This window comes from Mauremys reevesii, linkage group 3 (assembly GCF_016161935.1).
Source record: "Mauremys reevesii isolate NIE-2019 linkage group 3, ASM1616193v1, whole genome shotgun sequence".
NCBI classification, from domain to species: Eukaryota; Metazoa; Chordata; order Testudines; family Geoemydidae; genus Mauremys; species Mauremys reevesii.
In genome coordinates, this window is record NC_052625.1 from 164712275 (window position 1) to 164728895 (window position 16621).

Sequence of the window (16621 nt, forward strand, 5' to 3'; positions counted from 1 at the left end):
AAGAAGTAACTATCTTTTTGTATCTACTTCTCTTCAGGGACCCGCAGAAACTCCTTCTGCTCACTCACTCCAACTGCTTAAAACACATAATGTTGCAGCCTCCAACCACTATGTTTGGAAGTGGGAAACCTTGTTAGCTCCCACTTGCTTACAAAATTAGACATAAAAATACAAAAGTGTCACAACACACTTGGCTTACTTTCTCATTTTTACCATAAAATTCTAAAATAAATCAATTGGAATATAAATATTGCACTTACATTTCATTGTATAGTATACAGAGCAGTATAAATAAGTCATTGTCTGTATGAAATTTTAGTTTGTACTAACTTTACTAGTACTTTTTATGTAGCCTGTTATCAAAATAGGCAAATATCTAGATGAGTTAATGTACCCCCACAAGACCTCTGTGAACCACTGCTCTAGTGGACCTGCTCTAAGCTGATGGGACAGAGCTCTCCTGTCGATTTAATTAATCTACTCCCATCAAGTGGTGGCAGCTATGTTGGCAGAAGAAGCTCTCCTGCTGATGGAGTGCTGTCCACGCTGGGCGGCCACTTAACCTCTCTGTGCCATATAGGTGGATAGAATGTGGATAGAAAAACTACTGATGATACTTCCTAATCTCAGAGGGGTGGTTGGAGGTTTAGTTTATTCTGTATAAAGTGCTTTCATGCTGCTGAGTGCTCAGTGTTTTTATCTTCCTTATTTGCCTTTCATCCTCTCTTTTATCTTCATGCCTCTTCTGTCTTTTTCTGGCTCTAGCTACCCCTTCCATTTTAAAATTCTCCTTCTGCATTTTCCATGGACAGCTCCATTGGCTGCCAACAATGGCCAGTGGGATGGTATCTGATGGAAAGATCCACAGAGCTTGCTGTTTTCTTGGATCAAGGCAATCACAAGGTGGCAGGGCTAACATTGATGCCAAATAAATATGTATGTGCTCCTGAGTGGCTAGGATAAGAAGTGTCAACACTGGGAGGTTTTTAATTACAGTTTCTGTCTGAAATGGGAAGGAAACATAACATGAGAGGAAGATGTACTAGCAGGAATGGGAAATACAAATTTAATTATTGGACCTGGATTTTCGTTGTCTTGAAACTATATATTTTCCTGTTGCTGGGCACCACCTGTTCCATCTACATGGTAGAGCTGGCTCTGGGAATCCACAGTAAGTTTGATATTTCAACCCAGGTCTGAGCAACAGAGCTAGGTCAATCTAATATTTAGCTGAAATCCAGGCCTTAGAGAGTAATCATTTGCCTACAACACTGAGTACTGTGATGAGATGTAAAAGAATAAGTGAGAATGAAAATCCCATTACAACCTGTCAGTAAGTCTTCAGTTTCTCTTAGGGCAGCAGCTTCTGTGTTCATGTGAATCACAGGGACTGTGTTAGAAATATTCAGACAGGGCATGATAGTACATTGTAATGGGTGGGAAATTGGCCACTGGCCTGACATGAATGACATTAGGATGAGATGGATAGCAAAAGCACTCTAAAGGAATAAAGTAAATATTAAAAATACAAATGCAAGTAATTAGCTCATCTCTAGGAAAGGAGGGTTAGTTTGTTCACAGCTGGTCTTGTGCTGTGGTGTTAAAATAGTCAGAACAAAACTTCAGCCAATCATCTGTTTATAATACCTGCCAAGCAAGAAACACTGAAGCAAAAAGAAACCTGTTCAGAAACTTTTTCCATGAGGATCAAGTAATTATGTAGTTGGACACAGTTGTACAAACAGCATGAAGAGAAGCATTTGTGGTTGGTACAAAAGAAGAAAATACTGTATTCAGTAGAGGGAGTAGATATTGAAATTTAAATCTAAGACTTTTAGCACAATATTTGATTTAAAGGGAGCTGTAATCATATCCCCCTTACCTTGCTGATAAAAAACCTGAAGCTGCCTAAGTAAGCCTGGACAGAAGCCAATGAAACACAAGATTGAGGCTTTTGGACTAAATGGGAGAGTGGCAAATAATGAATGGTGATTTCTATAACCTTCTAATCAAATAAAATATAATATTTTTAAACATTTCTTTAGCATTTATGTGATCCATTTATATCTAGCAGTGCCTGGGGCTTCAAGCTGACATAAAATTGTAGCAGAAAAAATATCTATTAATCCAGCTCCATACCAATGTGGAGTTGTTCCTTGAAATATATCTTTCATTTTTTTTGTCCCCCCTACTTTAAATATCTCCAGGGATGGGGCTTTCACTACTTCTTTAGATTGTTTCACGGTTCTCTTATTGTCAGAGACTTCTGCCTAATATTAACAAATTACACCTCTAACCCGATATAACGTGACCCGATATAACACGAATTCAGATATAACGGGATAAAGCAGTGCTCCGGGGGAGCGGGGCTGCGGACTCTGGTGGATCAAAGCAAGTTTGATATAACGCGGTTTCACCTATAACACGGTAAGATTGTTTGGCTCCTGAGGACAGCGTTATATCGGGATAGAGGTGTACTACTCTCCCTCCTTGGTATTTATACCCTTAAATATTAGTAGTTATTTATTATGTCCCACTTAATCCTCATTTAGCCAAGCTCTGTAGTACATATTTAAGGAGGGAGTGTGTCTAATGACTACAGCAGTAGCTGGCATGTCATGACTCGAGTTCTGTTTTCATCAAGGACTAATCACTTATTCGTGATTTCCATATGTGCTCAGCCTTTCGCATAAGCATTGTGAGAACTAATGTTTATGAAGTACTTGAGATTCTTGCATGAAAGATGCTATATGAATGCAAAGTATTATTTAAAACTTCCTCAAATCTGTCTGTCCAAGTCCCTGATGATTTTTGTTGCTCGGTTCTGACCTCCTCCTACTTCATCTACATCTTTCTGATACTGAGGTGCCAATAACTTACTGAACACAGCATTCTACCTGCAGTGTCAGTGGATTTCTTCAGAAAGGGACCTTCATGTCATTAATAAGAGTAATATCTTCGCTCATGGTGCAGTTGTGATGCATGTTCCAAACCCCTGACCTATGATGTCATGCCTCAGTATACACAGCCCAAAAATCTGACCTCTGCCTTGGTTAAAGTATTACTCTTAATATCAAACCTACATTCCAAATCTGAAAAGCTCTTAAATAATTAAACCACAATCTGTTTGATTGCTTAATTCTGATTACCGGATAATTCTGAGATTGCATTTCACTTTTAATGACCTTGTCCTCTTTTTCTGATTGATAACAAAGTCTGCTTGGGCACCCTCTAGAGATGTCTGGGTGAGCAGGGAAACAGCTGCTGATGGGCCACTTGCAAACTGTCACACTGGGAACCTGCTAGCAAAAACAAAACCCCTCTCCCCGCCACCCCACTACCTAGGCTGGAGGAGGGGCTTTTAGCAATGGGCGAGCTAGCACTTGCCCACATCCCAGTGCTCAAAAGGATCTCCCTCCACTAACTAATAATGGTCACTCCCTCCCTCCCTCGAGTGCTAGCAGTTGTGGGAGAAGGAGACAACCAGCCAGCCCATAGGCACACAGAGCCTAATGCAAAGCCCATTGAAGGCAATGGAAAAACTCCAGTTGACTATAGTGGGTTCTGAGTCATTTTAGTACTTTTATGCCACAGTGACTGGGCACTTGAGAGATATGGAGTTCACACCTTATATATCTGCTATGGAATAGTCCCAGTCACACGTTCATTCTTCCTCAGAGGGCATTACCGAGCTCTCCCTATCTATCCTTGGAAGCAGTATCTCTGCTCCCCCACCTTCTGCTTCTCTCCTTTTTACATGCAGCTCTGGAGTGGTACTTTTATTTTAAAAAACACTAGATTGGGTCTTAATTATTTAAGTATTTTTCAGATTTCGAAAGCTGTTTTGACTGTGAAAGTAACACTTTAAGGAATCATAATTCATCTATAAACCAGAGACACAAACGTATTAGACAGCAGACTGCCGCCGGGGCCCAAGGAGTGAGTTTATCTAAAGCACATTTTCAAGCCAATTTTAGCTCTACTGGTGTGAAAACACCTGTTCCGTTCTATAGGCGTGCAAAGACAACTTAGCTAAAGTGGAAAAACAGCCCTGCTCCTTCTCCCATTAAAATCAATGGCAAAACTCCCACTGACTTCCTTAGCCACAGGATTGGGGCCATAGGCTGAAATGAATATTCCTCCAATGTCTAAAAGAAATGGATTTCAAACTAAAGAGCCTCTTAAGTGGCAACTTGTTTGAAGTGCTGCAGCTGAGATGTCTTGAACTTGATTTATCAGAAGTGCTGAACACACAAAGTTCCAGGTGAAGTCAAAGAGGGATGTGAGTGCTCCCCGCCTTGGAAATTATGGCCAAGTCTCAAGTCACACACCCAAAGTCACTGGATGCTTTTAAAAATGTAGGCCTTGGTCTTTCAGACGTAATGTGCCTTGTGAATGTAGGGTTCAAGACAAAATCCTTACTCTGACAATGTTCTCTATAGATTCCTTTTAATTTTTCTGTTAATAAAAGAGTGATCAATGATGCAGGAGCAGGTGATTATAGAGAGAGAGAATGTGTGTGAGTGTGTGCATATGGAATCTTAAAAGGGAAGTTATCACCCATCCCCCTTTTCTCTTCTACTTGTGCAATCTATTCATCACAATAAAATACTAGCTAAATTTGAAATCTGTCTTACTTTTGGCAGTTTATTTAATAAAGAGATCTACAGTGATATTCCAGTCCAATACTGAGACATGAATTGGCAGATAAAACTTGGAATCTTACCAACGTGTACTTTATACCATCCAGCTAAGAGCCATGATAGACAAAAGTGTTGCTGAAAACTGGCCCTGAAGGGCATTTTATAATTAAAGTACTAATGGAATTACTCCACCAGTTACTAGCTTACTTCAAAATCTAAACTGGGTAACAGAATCAGAGAAAATAATGTAAGTAAAACTACTTGAGTAAAAATCCTTTTTAGCAGGTTTTCAAAGTAACAGGGTTTTTTTTTTTAAACTAGCAATAATCAGAAGATGCAATTGCTATCTCTCTTACCATCCACACAAATCCTAGTTTTTGTTTTTTAAATAGTCTGCTGATGGTCAATTTGTAGATTATAATAATTGTTTGTCAGGGTGAGATAGGACTGAAAAGTTGAGTGAGTTAGGCCCGCCTTACATAGTGACAAAACAGTTTAAAGCTGGTTGTGGACAACCAAGGGTAAAAACCCCATACATCCTTTAATCTACATCTCTACTTTAGTTAAAGAAATTTTATTTTGTTTGTTTTTTATTTGGTTTAAAATAAACCACTCTTACCACTCTAGCCAGCCAAACTCTTATCATCTTGTTTGTCTGCAAACGTTTAAACTAAACTTGGGGTTTGTTTACAAGTGTAATTCTGTCAGTCTATGTAATAGAACCATTAGGGAATTGTGACATAGGCTTAAACATGATTGTCCCAAACAAAAAAAAACTGTGTCAATCCAATTGTCTAGCCCAGCTAGTCCCGGGCTTTAGATGGGCCCTTAAAGTTGTTTTATCTGTGTAGACTCTATGCTAAGGGGACCCTTCCTTTCTCCTGGACCTCTTAGTCTGTGCTTCTAACTCAGAGATTCACAAACATTTTGAATAGTGTGGATGTGAAACAATCTCCATTATCTCCCCCTTCTACTGTAATTTCCATGGATCATTTCACCTCCTAGTCATGATTGCATAAAATCATTGTGGCAACTACAGCAATTGCTTCTATAAAGTATGAGTATTTAGGAGCCAGTAACGTGATCAGCCCGCTCTCCATAGTTTACCAGTGATCCACAGACCACAGTTTGAGAATCTCTGGTGTAACTATTGAATAACTTTCCAACTCTGGAGAATGCATTTTCCCCTGCACCTTCCTATATCTTCCATTATTATTTTCTAAATGCTACAGCATACTCTTTACTATGCCCCTGAACTTTGCCACCCTTTTTATGGTTTCCTCTTCCCTCCAATTCCACTAAAAACATAGGATTTTTCCAAATCCCTGCTTTCCATCTGTCTTGGGGATTTCAATCACACCCACCACTCTAATAACTAAGGCCCAAATTCACAAAGATACTTAGGTGCCTCTCTGCCTCTTTAGGCCACATTTAGGTGCCACTGACATTCTCAAAACTGCCACTCAACTGTTTCCTAATCCCATAGGCACCTAAATCTCCTAGGTGCCTATGTTCCTACTGGTCAGCATTTGCAAAGCCACCCAAGTGCTGACTTCTCTCCACAGCAGACAGGCTGCTTCGAGTGCTAGTACAAGCCAATGCCCTGATGGCCCCAAAGGGTGATTCTCAAACTGGGTAGTGGTGGGGATACACCTACCTGGCTCATGGGGCCCAATCCTGTAGGCGTGCTCTGAACACATCAAGGACCTAATACTTGCCACATCCCACAGCAGGTGGGCTGGAGGCAGACCACTGATGGGGGGAGGGGAGGCAGTACATCATCTGTACAAAAGTATCAGAGGGGTAGCCATGTTAGTCTGGATCTGTAAAAAGCAACAAAGAGTCCTGTGGCACCTTGTAGACTAACAGACATATTGGAGCATAAGCTTTCGTGGGTGAATACCCACTTCGTCAGACACATGGATCTGTACAAAAGAATTTTTTTGGAAAAATGTACACACATCCTGGTGGTTAAGACAGTCACCTAGGATATGAGAGACTTGGGTTCTTGTCCCTGCTCCAGACTTCAACTCAAGCCTCACATCCCCAATGACTACCTTAACCACTAGGTTGAGTATTCTGGGATGGGTCTTCTCTCAGTATCTCCTGGTGGAGCTGTTCTGCTTTGTATAAATATTTATTGAAGCACAGACTTAAACTTGAGTCTCCCACATCCTACTTAAGTGTCCTAACCTGAGATTTTTCATGAAGGTTCATGGCTGAGGATCCCATCTGGAAGGCAGCATCTATCTCTGGTCTGTCAGTCAGATGGCTAATACCCAGATCAATGGGAGTTAGATCTCTCAATGTCCTTTGGGGATCTGGGCCTTATGCCCTGCTGCTTTGCTCAGCACTTCCGGCTAGTTTAGGTGACTCCCTGCTCAGCTCAGATTCTCAGTAGCTCAGCTCCCTGCTGGCTACTGAGAATCCCTTCCTTCGGTGCCTCTCTCCCCGCATGTATTGAAAAGGGAGCCTGGGTGCCTAATTTGCAGCTGAGAATTTCACTAGGGAGCAGCGTACATAGAGATTAGGCATTGCACAAAGTACCTTTGTGAATCTGGATTTAAGTGCTCTCAGGTAAATTCGATCCTCTGTGAATTTCATGAAGTCTGCTTTTCTCCCTTCCCTGATAAAGTGAAGCTCTTCTTGGAATGTGCAACTTTTTGTTTAATTTGTCTTAACTAGCAGAGACTCACAACCTACTCATTCAAACAGTTCAGGTGAGCTCACTCACACTCACTCAATTTCAGCTGGCTGCTGCAAGAAGCCATCATTTACTTTTATTTGTGAAATTCCTTTTTGAGGAGGGAGAGACATCAGGTAAATATTGATCTCCATTCTAGTCTCCAAGCCAGTCACTATCCCCAAATGTTAGTATTTTACGTTATTGCCAAAGAGATGGCAAACTCTCACCAGGGGTGGGCAAACTTTTTGGCCTGAAGGCCACATCGGGGAATAGAAATTGTATGGCAGGCCATGAATGCTCACAAAATTGGGGTTGGGCTGCGGGAGAGGGTTGGGGGTGTGGGCTCTGGGATGGGGATGGGGTTGAGAAATTTGGGGTGTAGGAGGGTGCTCTGGGCTGGGACTGAGGGGTTCAGAGGGTGGGAGGGGGGTCACGGCTGGGGCAGGGGAGCAGGAAGGGGGCAGATTCCAGGTGGGGGTGCAGGCTCTGGGGTGGGGCTGGGGATAAGAGGTTTGAGATGCAGGAGGGTTCTCCAGGCTGGAATTCAGGGGTTTGGAGAGCAGGAGGGAGATCAGGGATGGGGCAGGCAGTTGGGGCATGGGGAGAGGCTCAGGAGTGCAGGCTTCGAGCAGCACTTACCCCAAGCGGCTCCTGGAAGCAGCAGCATGTCCCTTCTACGGCTCCTATGCAGAGGTGCGTCCAGGCAGCTCTGCACACTGCCCCTGCAGCCCCCATTGGAGCACTGGAGGAGGCCATTGAAGTGTGCAGGAGCTGGAGTGGGGCCATGCCGTGGCTTCTAGGAGCCGCATGGTGCAGCTCCTGACCCTGCACCCCAGAGTGCCAGAGCGGGGCTGAGCCACGTGGTCTGGCCCCCGACCCTGCGCCCTGGCCAGAGTGGGGCCGAGCTGCCTGGTGCAGCCTCAACCTTGCACCCCGGCCACAGTGGGGCTGAACAGCATGGTGCAGCCCCCAACCCAGCGCCAGAGCGGGCTGAGCCACATGGTGCAGCCCCCGACCCCGCTCTCTACCCCGATCTACACATTACTATTAGTTAAGGCTACATTTTAGTCACGGGTATTTTTAATAAACAAAAATTCATGGCTGGTGACCTGTTCATGACTTTTACTAAAAATACCAGTGAATAAAACTTGGGAGGGGGGCTGCCTGGGGACCCCACGGGTGCTGGGGGAGGGTGGCCTGGCTGCCTGGGGGAGTGGGGTGGGTGATGGAGCATGGCCCGGGACTCCCGCTGGTGTTGGCAGGGCCAGCAGGCTCCCTACCTGACTCCACACCTCCCTCCCTCCCCCAGCAGCAGAATTTGGGTTTCAGAGGGGGCAGTGGGTTGGGGCTCAGGATGGGGTGAGGAGGGCTCTGCGTATCGCTTATCTGGGAGGCTCCCCAGAAGCGGCATCATCCCCCTCGCTCAGCTGATAGGTGGAGGCGTGGTGGTCAGGCAGCTCTGCAGGCTGCCTCCACCCAGAGCGCTGGCTTCTCTTTGGGAACCAAGGCCAATGGGAGCTGCAGCAGCGGTGCCTGCAGGCGGAGGCAGTGCACAGAGCTGCCTGGCCATGCCTCCACCTGGGACCTAAGTGAGGGGGATGTAGCCGCTTCTGCGGAGCCCCCCACGTAAGCACCGCCCAAAGCCCGCCTCACCCCATCCCATGTCCCAACCCCCTCCCACACCCAAACTCTGCTGCTGGCGGTGGCCTGAGACTGACCCAGCAGCGGCCGGTGTGCTTTGCGCAGGGACTGCCTGCGCTGCCCCAGAGCCAGGCGCATTGGCCGCTGCAGAAGTCATGGAGGTCATGGAAATCCACAGAATCCATGACTTTTGTGACAAACTGACAGCCTTACTATTAGTTTATCTCCAATTCACTCGCTTTATTTATTGTCCTTATTTCCTGTGTTAAAGACTATCTAATCTGGATGGCCACCACCCCTTGGGCATGGAGCAGAAGAATTTTATTTCTCTATTAAGTACCCTATTCTGGAGAGAAACCCAGAATATAATTTAACTGTGGATACTGTAACTTTTGTAAGCACTCAGATATTCTTGTGAGGAGTTGGGTAACGAGAGGGAGAGAATAGCTATCTAGAATTGTATTTATTATATTACACAAAAACTACATTAAACTACTGTAATGTTATTAAGGTTGCACAGTTAAGCACTCAAATGTTAGAAAATGGCAGAATTACAGTTGCCTATGAAACCTTAATTCAACCCCTTATGCATATGAATGATACACTCTTTAATTATATGATCACATGATATTTCTCCACAGGACCTATGCCTCACTCAGTGCACAGGCTACAGCTTTTGAAAGAAAGGGTCACACTTAGTTAACATGGGAAAGCTAATATATTTTCCGTAGTCTCATTCTCAGACACAGCTGAACTGTTTTGGTTTAAAATTTTCCCCAAAAATTCAGCCTGAGGCAGACACTTGGCTTGCAAAATTTCAGTCCAAACTGTTGAAGTTCAGCAAAGTTATAAGCAACTGAAAACAAGGTCTTATGAGGTACATCTACAATGCAGGTGAAGGTGTGATTGTAGTGCAGGTAGGCAAACCCTTGCTAGTTTTAATCTAGGCAGCAAGGGTAACAACAGCAGTGTAGATGTGTCAGCAGGGCTAGCGACCAGAGTACAAGTGCTCCTGACACTGGCAGGGGTCAGGCAACCTAAATAACAGGCTGTTCTAGAAACCCTCTCCATTTAGCAGCACTAATGTGATCAGCAAACATCAACAGGGCACAGTGAAGGAAGAATGTATGGGATGGTTACTGCCAGGCTGGGCCGAAGTCCTCCCTTGCCCTGCATGTTACCCCTTTGCTCCGGACATCGCCGGTGCGGGAGCCCACGAGTCATTAACCCTTGCGCAGTGTCCTGAATACAAGCCACGCTCAGTGCAGTGACCTCCCCTGCACCATTGCAGGGCCCGCTCTGCCACACGCTCTCATTACAGGGGGTAAAATGACCAGATGTCCCAATCTTATAGAACCAGTCCCACTTATTTATATAAGAGCCTATTACCCCCCCATCCCCTGTCCTGATTTTTCAGACTTGCTATCAGATCACCGGGGGGGGGGGGGGCGGCGGCACGTGTCTGGGCTGAAGCCCCGCTGGGAGCTGCCAGGTCAGTGGCCCGCAATAGCAGTGAGGCGGCGTGGGGGAGCCTGGACAGCACCTCCCCACAACCGCCCTGATTGGCCGCCTCGGCCGCCGGCTGGCTGGGGTGATGAGCCGAGAGTTTGGGTTTCCAGCAGCAGAGCGCGGTGAGCTCAGCGCGGACCCGCCCCGCACACGGGGTGGGGCCTGGGCTGAGCGGCAGAGGGGCCCGGCTGGATGGGGGACGTAACGGTCCCGGGCCGGGCCGTGTAGCTTTTCTGGGGGCTAGGGGGGAAGGGCGCGATGGGGGGCAACCAATCCCCAGCCCCGCCGCTCGCTCCCTCCCTGCCTCCCTCCCGCAGCCCCGCCACCCCCGCCGCTCCCCGGGATCGTGCTTCACTTGTCCCCAGGCCGGTGCTTTGCCCGGCAGCAGGCGAGTCTCTGCCCTTCGCTGCCAGGGCGCCGCTGCCAGTCAGCCTCGCCCCCTTCTCCCCGCCCCGTCTCTTCCTGCCCCCGTGGGGCTCCCCAGTCCCGAACGTTCCATTAGCCCTGGATTGGTCCTGGCGATCGTGACGTCATAGCGCCCCCCTTTCCAGACAGCTTCTCATTTGTCCCCAGCACCATTGTTACGTCACAATCAGCCCACGATTTACTCAGGGGACCGCACTTCCCCCTCTTTCCCCCGCCTTCCTCCGCGCGGCGCCCGGCACTTCCCTCCGCGCCTCGCTCTGCAGCGTGACAGCGCCGGCCGGCAGCCGCTACCTCGCCGCCTCCCTCCTCCCGCACCAGCTGCCGCCGCCCGAAGCTGCTCGCGGAGTGAGGAGAAGGTAAAGTCCTGCCGGGCAAACTTCCCCAGAGCCTCCGGGCCGGGTCCCTGCTGCCCCTCCAGGGGGAGCGGCACCTTGCGCTGCCCGGCCCGCGAGCTGGGCCCCCGGCCGCAGCAGCCTGCGGGAGCAGCGGCTGGTGGTGGGGCTGGGAGCCGCTGACAGACGGTGCGGGCAGGGGGAAGCGGCGGCGGCGGCCGGGTGGTGGAGGGAGCCCGGTGCTGTTTCCAGGCAGCGTCCATGCAACCGCGCGGCTGCACGCAATAAATAAATAAACAAATGGATGAAAATGAGAACCTGAAAGGGCGCGCGGCGCATCCGCTGTTGCGGCGGGGCGGTGCTGCGTCCAGGCCCGGCGAGCTGGAGCGCACTGCCAGGAGCTGGCGCCGGCGCCCGTGCCTGGGGAGCCGCTGGAGCTTTTTCGACGGCCGGGAGAGTCGCAACAAGTGGTGTCTCTAGTGTCCTGCTGCTGCTTGCGGGGATTTTCCACCCCGGTGCGCGCGGCCGGGAACCGCTCCTGCACCGAGAGCTACTTCGGGCTCATCCCTAGCGCCCTGCTCCCGCTGGCTGAGGGCATCGCGACCATTTCCTAGTTCCGGGGGGGCAGCCGTGGTCTGGGGGCCAGGGGCCAGGAGTTCTGGCATTTCAGCTGACTGGCTGCGAGGCCTCTAGTTAGCCACGGAGCCTCCTTGGGGCTTGGTTTAAATCACCGCTGTAGCACAATGGTTACAACCCGCACCTCATTCCCATCGGTGTGAGATTAGTAAGCGCTTGCAAAGTATGCTGAGATCCTCAAATGGAGGGAGCTGTGAAAGCGCAAAGTGGTGCATCATGCTGGTGGATAAACTGAACATCAGAGGGGAAATTTGCCAGATTGAGTATTACTGGGGATTTATTACTGATCTACAGTATATTGCCATATGAATGGAAAATGTGCTGGTTTGATAAAGTCTGAAGGTTCTTTCATTTTATGGAATGTAATTAAGTGAAACCAAATGGGGAGGGGGTTGGAAGGGAGCATAGACTTTCACTTCAAGCTTTTTCTTGATTACAATCACTCAAGAGTATGATGCAATTGCTCATTACCATGACTACTGCATCCCCTTTAACTTCAACAGCAGCTGACTTCCTCCTTTCACTCACTTGACACGTAAGTAGAGAAAGAAGGAATATATAGGGAAGAATTGTTCCCAGAAGCCAAGGTGTTAATCATAAGGGAATTGTAATCATTTGTAAAATATCCCCAAAGGTGCCCCTGAAAGAGGTTAGATAAACTGCTCCCGAAGGAGGGCTAAATCCTATTATGGTGTAAGAAGATTTCTGCTGTGTTTTCCCCCTCATATGATATAATACTAATCCATAATGTGTTTGGATGGAAAGAAACAAATTCCAGATTGAACATGTTCCGTGCATAAGAACAACACGCAGATTTTGATCTTAAGGAAGCACCACTGTGCATTAGTATCAAATGAGGTAGGGTGACTGGATATGAACAGTATTTTGGCAATCTAGATTTAGAGCTGGTGGAGAATGTTTTGATTAAATGTTTTTCTGCCACAAAATTCCAATTATTCAAAACTGAAACTTTCTGTGGAAATAAATCCATTTCTATGAGAATTTCATTGGGAAGGTTTCTTCAGTCTAGAATGGAATTTTTGGTCAAAACAAGAGAGAGACACCAGATAAGCTCAGTAGTTAGGGCACTCACCTGAGTTGTGGGAGACTAGTCCCTGCTCTGAATCAGGCAGAACAGGACTTACTAAATATTCTTTAGGCTAGACAGCAAATCAGGCAGAGCAGAGGTTCGAACTTGAGCCTCCCACATCCTAGGTGACTGTCCTCACCACTGGCTATTCTGTGTATGGGTACATAAGAGAGAGAGCTTGGTTTTTCATGGAAAAAATTCAAACTGTTTTTATTTTGTTCTGTATTAAAATTAAAACAATTTCTGAAACCTGAATTTTTTTGCAAACAGGAGATCTCATTTTCTGGCCAGCCCTGAGCTACCTACACTTAAAAAATGGAACAACAAATAAGAATGTAAAGGGAAACTTCTGGGGGCGGGGGAGGGAAGCCATTTATATTCCATTTATGCAGAGCCATAGAGGTGTGCAATCCTTAAAAAAAGGTGAGAATACTAGGTATCTGTCCTGGATAATTTTTATTAATCCTTGTGTTACTTAACTAATTTAGATTTTAATTAGGTGAAAGAGCAGACAGGATGGTCTCGATGACTGAAAGGCATTGGTGTTGAGGCATTTTTTAAAGATATAGACCTAATGCCTAAGGTATTGTACAAGGTATTTCAGGGAAAGGAAAGGGTGTCAGCAAAACTACACATTAAAGCTTTGTGGAAGCCAACTAACAGTTCTGCATCTTCTCTACTTCAGTCCCTCCACCTCCTTCCCTAAAACATTAGTCTTCAAAGCCCCTAATCTGACTCTAAAGTCCATGTTCAGATTCTTGAGAGGTTCCATATTGTAGCCAGCATCCTTTCAACTGTAACTTTGTTGTTGTCAAAAGACACAAGACATAACCTCTCCAGAGGTGAGGATGTTGGCTGCACAGTGCTCTCAGCCCAGGGAGCAAGAGACTAGCATAAAGGGCCTAACCAGTTGGAGGAGGCATAATGGTTGTATTATGCACTCCCACATGTCCTAATTGACATTTGTTGGTGGGAGAAAGCATCAGATGCCTGTCTCTGATCAGCAAAGCATTGATGGCTGCTGGTAAAAGTGCAATGCAGGAGTCTCAACAGGGGTATTATTGATTGGGGGGTGGGGGGGAACTGATGCTACTGTAGATAAGGTGCTGGTCTACAAAGTAGGAAGCCACTGAAAATGAATCTGTGCTACCTGAAGCACAGTTATGCAACTGAAGCTAAAAGAAGGCAGGTGTAGCGGTGTGAGGAAATGAGTACTTGTGTTACAATAACTTTCAACAAGGCTTTGTCTAGAGTAGTATTTTCCACAAAACTTCCCACCATCACATTATCTCTGGTGGCAGCAACTGTTGGAGTATTAGTGTATTCAGGCCATTGGCAACTGCTAACATTTTAATCGTTTGCTTTACGCTAATGCTTGTGGTGGACTTGGCCTGGTGGTGGTTTATGGCTTTAAAATTTAAATGTAGATTCAGGTAAATGCTGTACTGTAATGTTATTGAGTTGCTAGTGTAAACAGGCAGGTATTCCGATTTTGAGGATTGGGGGGAGGGGTGGGTAAAACATCTGAGCTTTGTCTATACTAGTACTTACACCATTGTCCTGCCTCATTGGGTCTTTTGTACATTTCTTGGCTGCAAGATACCACTGGTGTAGCTTTGCCAATGGTGGTAGTGATGGAAGCTGTAATAGAGACAGGAATCAAGTGTTTACCACTGTCATCGAAATCTGTTCAGCAACTGTGCCTGGAGTTCTGTAGCATGGATGCCAATTTTTCTAGGGTGGACTAGACAAGGCTGGGGTAAGGAGAGATCAGCATCTTTTGATGGGGAATTGGGACAGTTACCAAATGGGGACTTGTACCTGTCCCGTGTGATGAGAACTGCACCTGTGCTAATGGAATGCAGGCCAGCTACAAATGTCTGAGTTTCAGTATTTTTCTGAAGACTTTTGATGCCATTAAGTTACATGAGTTTGTCTAGAGGAAATAGCTTTTCATCTTTGTTGCATGCCAGAGCCTGATAAAAGGACATTGTACTTAAATTACCAAGCTTACATTTTTAAGACTGTTTTTAAAGGTGAAGACTTCATTACTGGATAACAAGACTCACACATCAGATAAACTGAAACAGAAGCCAAAGTTTGCTTATGTAACTGAATTCCTTTAAGGGTACATATTGCTGAACAAAAACACACTGGAAAAACTCCAGGGGTGTCTCTAAGTGCCTGTTATGCTTCATGTCTTTATTGAAAATGAATTAATACACTTGCACATTGACACGCAGAAGATTTGTAACTGCGAAAGAGGGTAGTAGCAAAAATAACTGACATGAGTTCTGTTTTGTAAGATTAGGAAGAGACTGACAAAGTGGACCTTTTGTTCTATTATATTGTGCCTGCTGTGTTTTAAAACTGTTACATGTATGACACTTGTATATTGTATTTTATATGTCTCATCTACTGATGTATCAAGTATCTTGCCTGTTACATTGTTATTACATTGGTGTGGAGAAGTGTAAACAAAGTCAGAGGAATTCTCATATCACATACTTGGTCCCTGTTAACACAAGGGTTAGAATCAAACATTCAAATAGGAATTGTCCCTTCTCTATCCACTTCTTTTTCCTCTCTGACCTTCATTTTATGTCATCTAGATGAGGAATTAAATAGAAATGAAGTGATTAATTGAGTTGAAATATGCAATTATGTCAATTAAGAAATATCTAATTTGATAAGAATCCCAGATGATGGGGCTCCAGACCAGAATATCTTGAAGTGGGTAATCTTTTGCACCTCAGTACTTATGGTGGTTTGGAAATGGGTTGAAGACTAATGATTTTAAAACTCAGAAACAGCTTGTTTAAAGATTTAAACAAATCTATTTCATGTGCTTGCTGAGGTTCCTAAAGTAAGCATTTTTTTTTAAGTAATGGTAGTTACAGTGTTTAGGCCTGGGAAGTTTAAAGTAGCTGGGCTGTGTTCTAAAATGCCTGTTGGGGAAAATGTTTTGTTGTAAATTATATGCAGGTGATAACTGGAAACCTTCCAACACTGAACAGCCCTTCTTTCTGTGCCTTTGCCACTTTGCTGTCCCAGCCTTTGTGGCCATACATGTCTCACTTCTGCTTCAGCAAGGCTTGAAAAAATTACCCAACACCTGTGCCCAAAGTCTACTTACCAGATTGAAATGCATCAGTGCCCTATGCCACTCTCCCCTCGCCCCATCTCCCAGTGGTCAGGTAACACAACATTCCTTGGTCTGTTGCTGGCTGAACTGTGAGTTCCCAGTTAATGTCCCCTCCCCCGCACAAACTATCTAACTCAACGTGTGTGTGTGTTGGGAGGATGAAAAATGAATACTGTGATGCCTGTAAATAAATTAACTAATGCTGTATCTGCCACACCCTCTCACCCGCAAATGAAATTAATGCTGGGCAACCCTCTTGCACTATAAATACATTTGTTGCCCCTAAATATAGTCCTCTGTTGGGGTGATGAGGGTTGAGGTTTCCCTCCTCCTAGACTGGACCTCAGCCCATGCAGAAACAGGGGAAGGTGCATTGAGGTTTGGAGAGGCCCTGGCCAGCCTGAAAAAGAGCGAATGCCCTCTGCCTGTCTCCCTGACAGAAGGCTCTTGTATGGGGTGACCACCTTATCAAGCAGAGTGCCCTGACATGGGCAGGGGGTGGGGAGGACTCTG

General features: G+C 45.9%; 1 protein-coding gene and 1 long non-coding RNA gene across 3 annotated transcripts in view; one reads left to right on the plus strand and one right to left on the minus strand.

The window, feature by feature from the left end:
• The window catches only part of LOC120400630, a 39152-nt gene extending 27170 nt beyond the window's left edge, over nucleotides 1-11982 (minus strand). For both annotated transcript variants that reach the window (XR_005595933.1, XR_005595934.1), the window contains exon 1: nucleotides 11556-11982. This is a non-coding gene — a long non-coding RNA (uncharacterized LOC120400630). The remainder of the gene's footprint in view (nucleotides 1-11555) is intronic.
• Nucleotides 11039-16621, plus strand: part of ELOVL5 (ELOVL fatty acid elongase 5) — a 62693-nt gene continuing 57110 nt past the window's right edge. The window contains exon 1 of the mRNA XM_039529443.1: nucleotides 11039-11261. The gene's annotated coding sequence lies outside the window, so the exon portion shown is untranslated. The remainder of the gene's footprint in view (nucleotides 11262-16621) is intronic.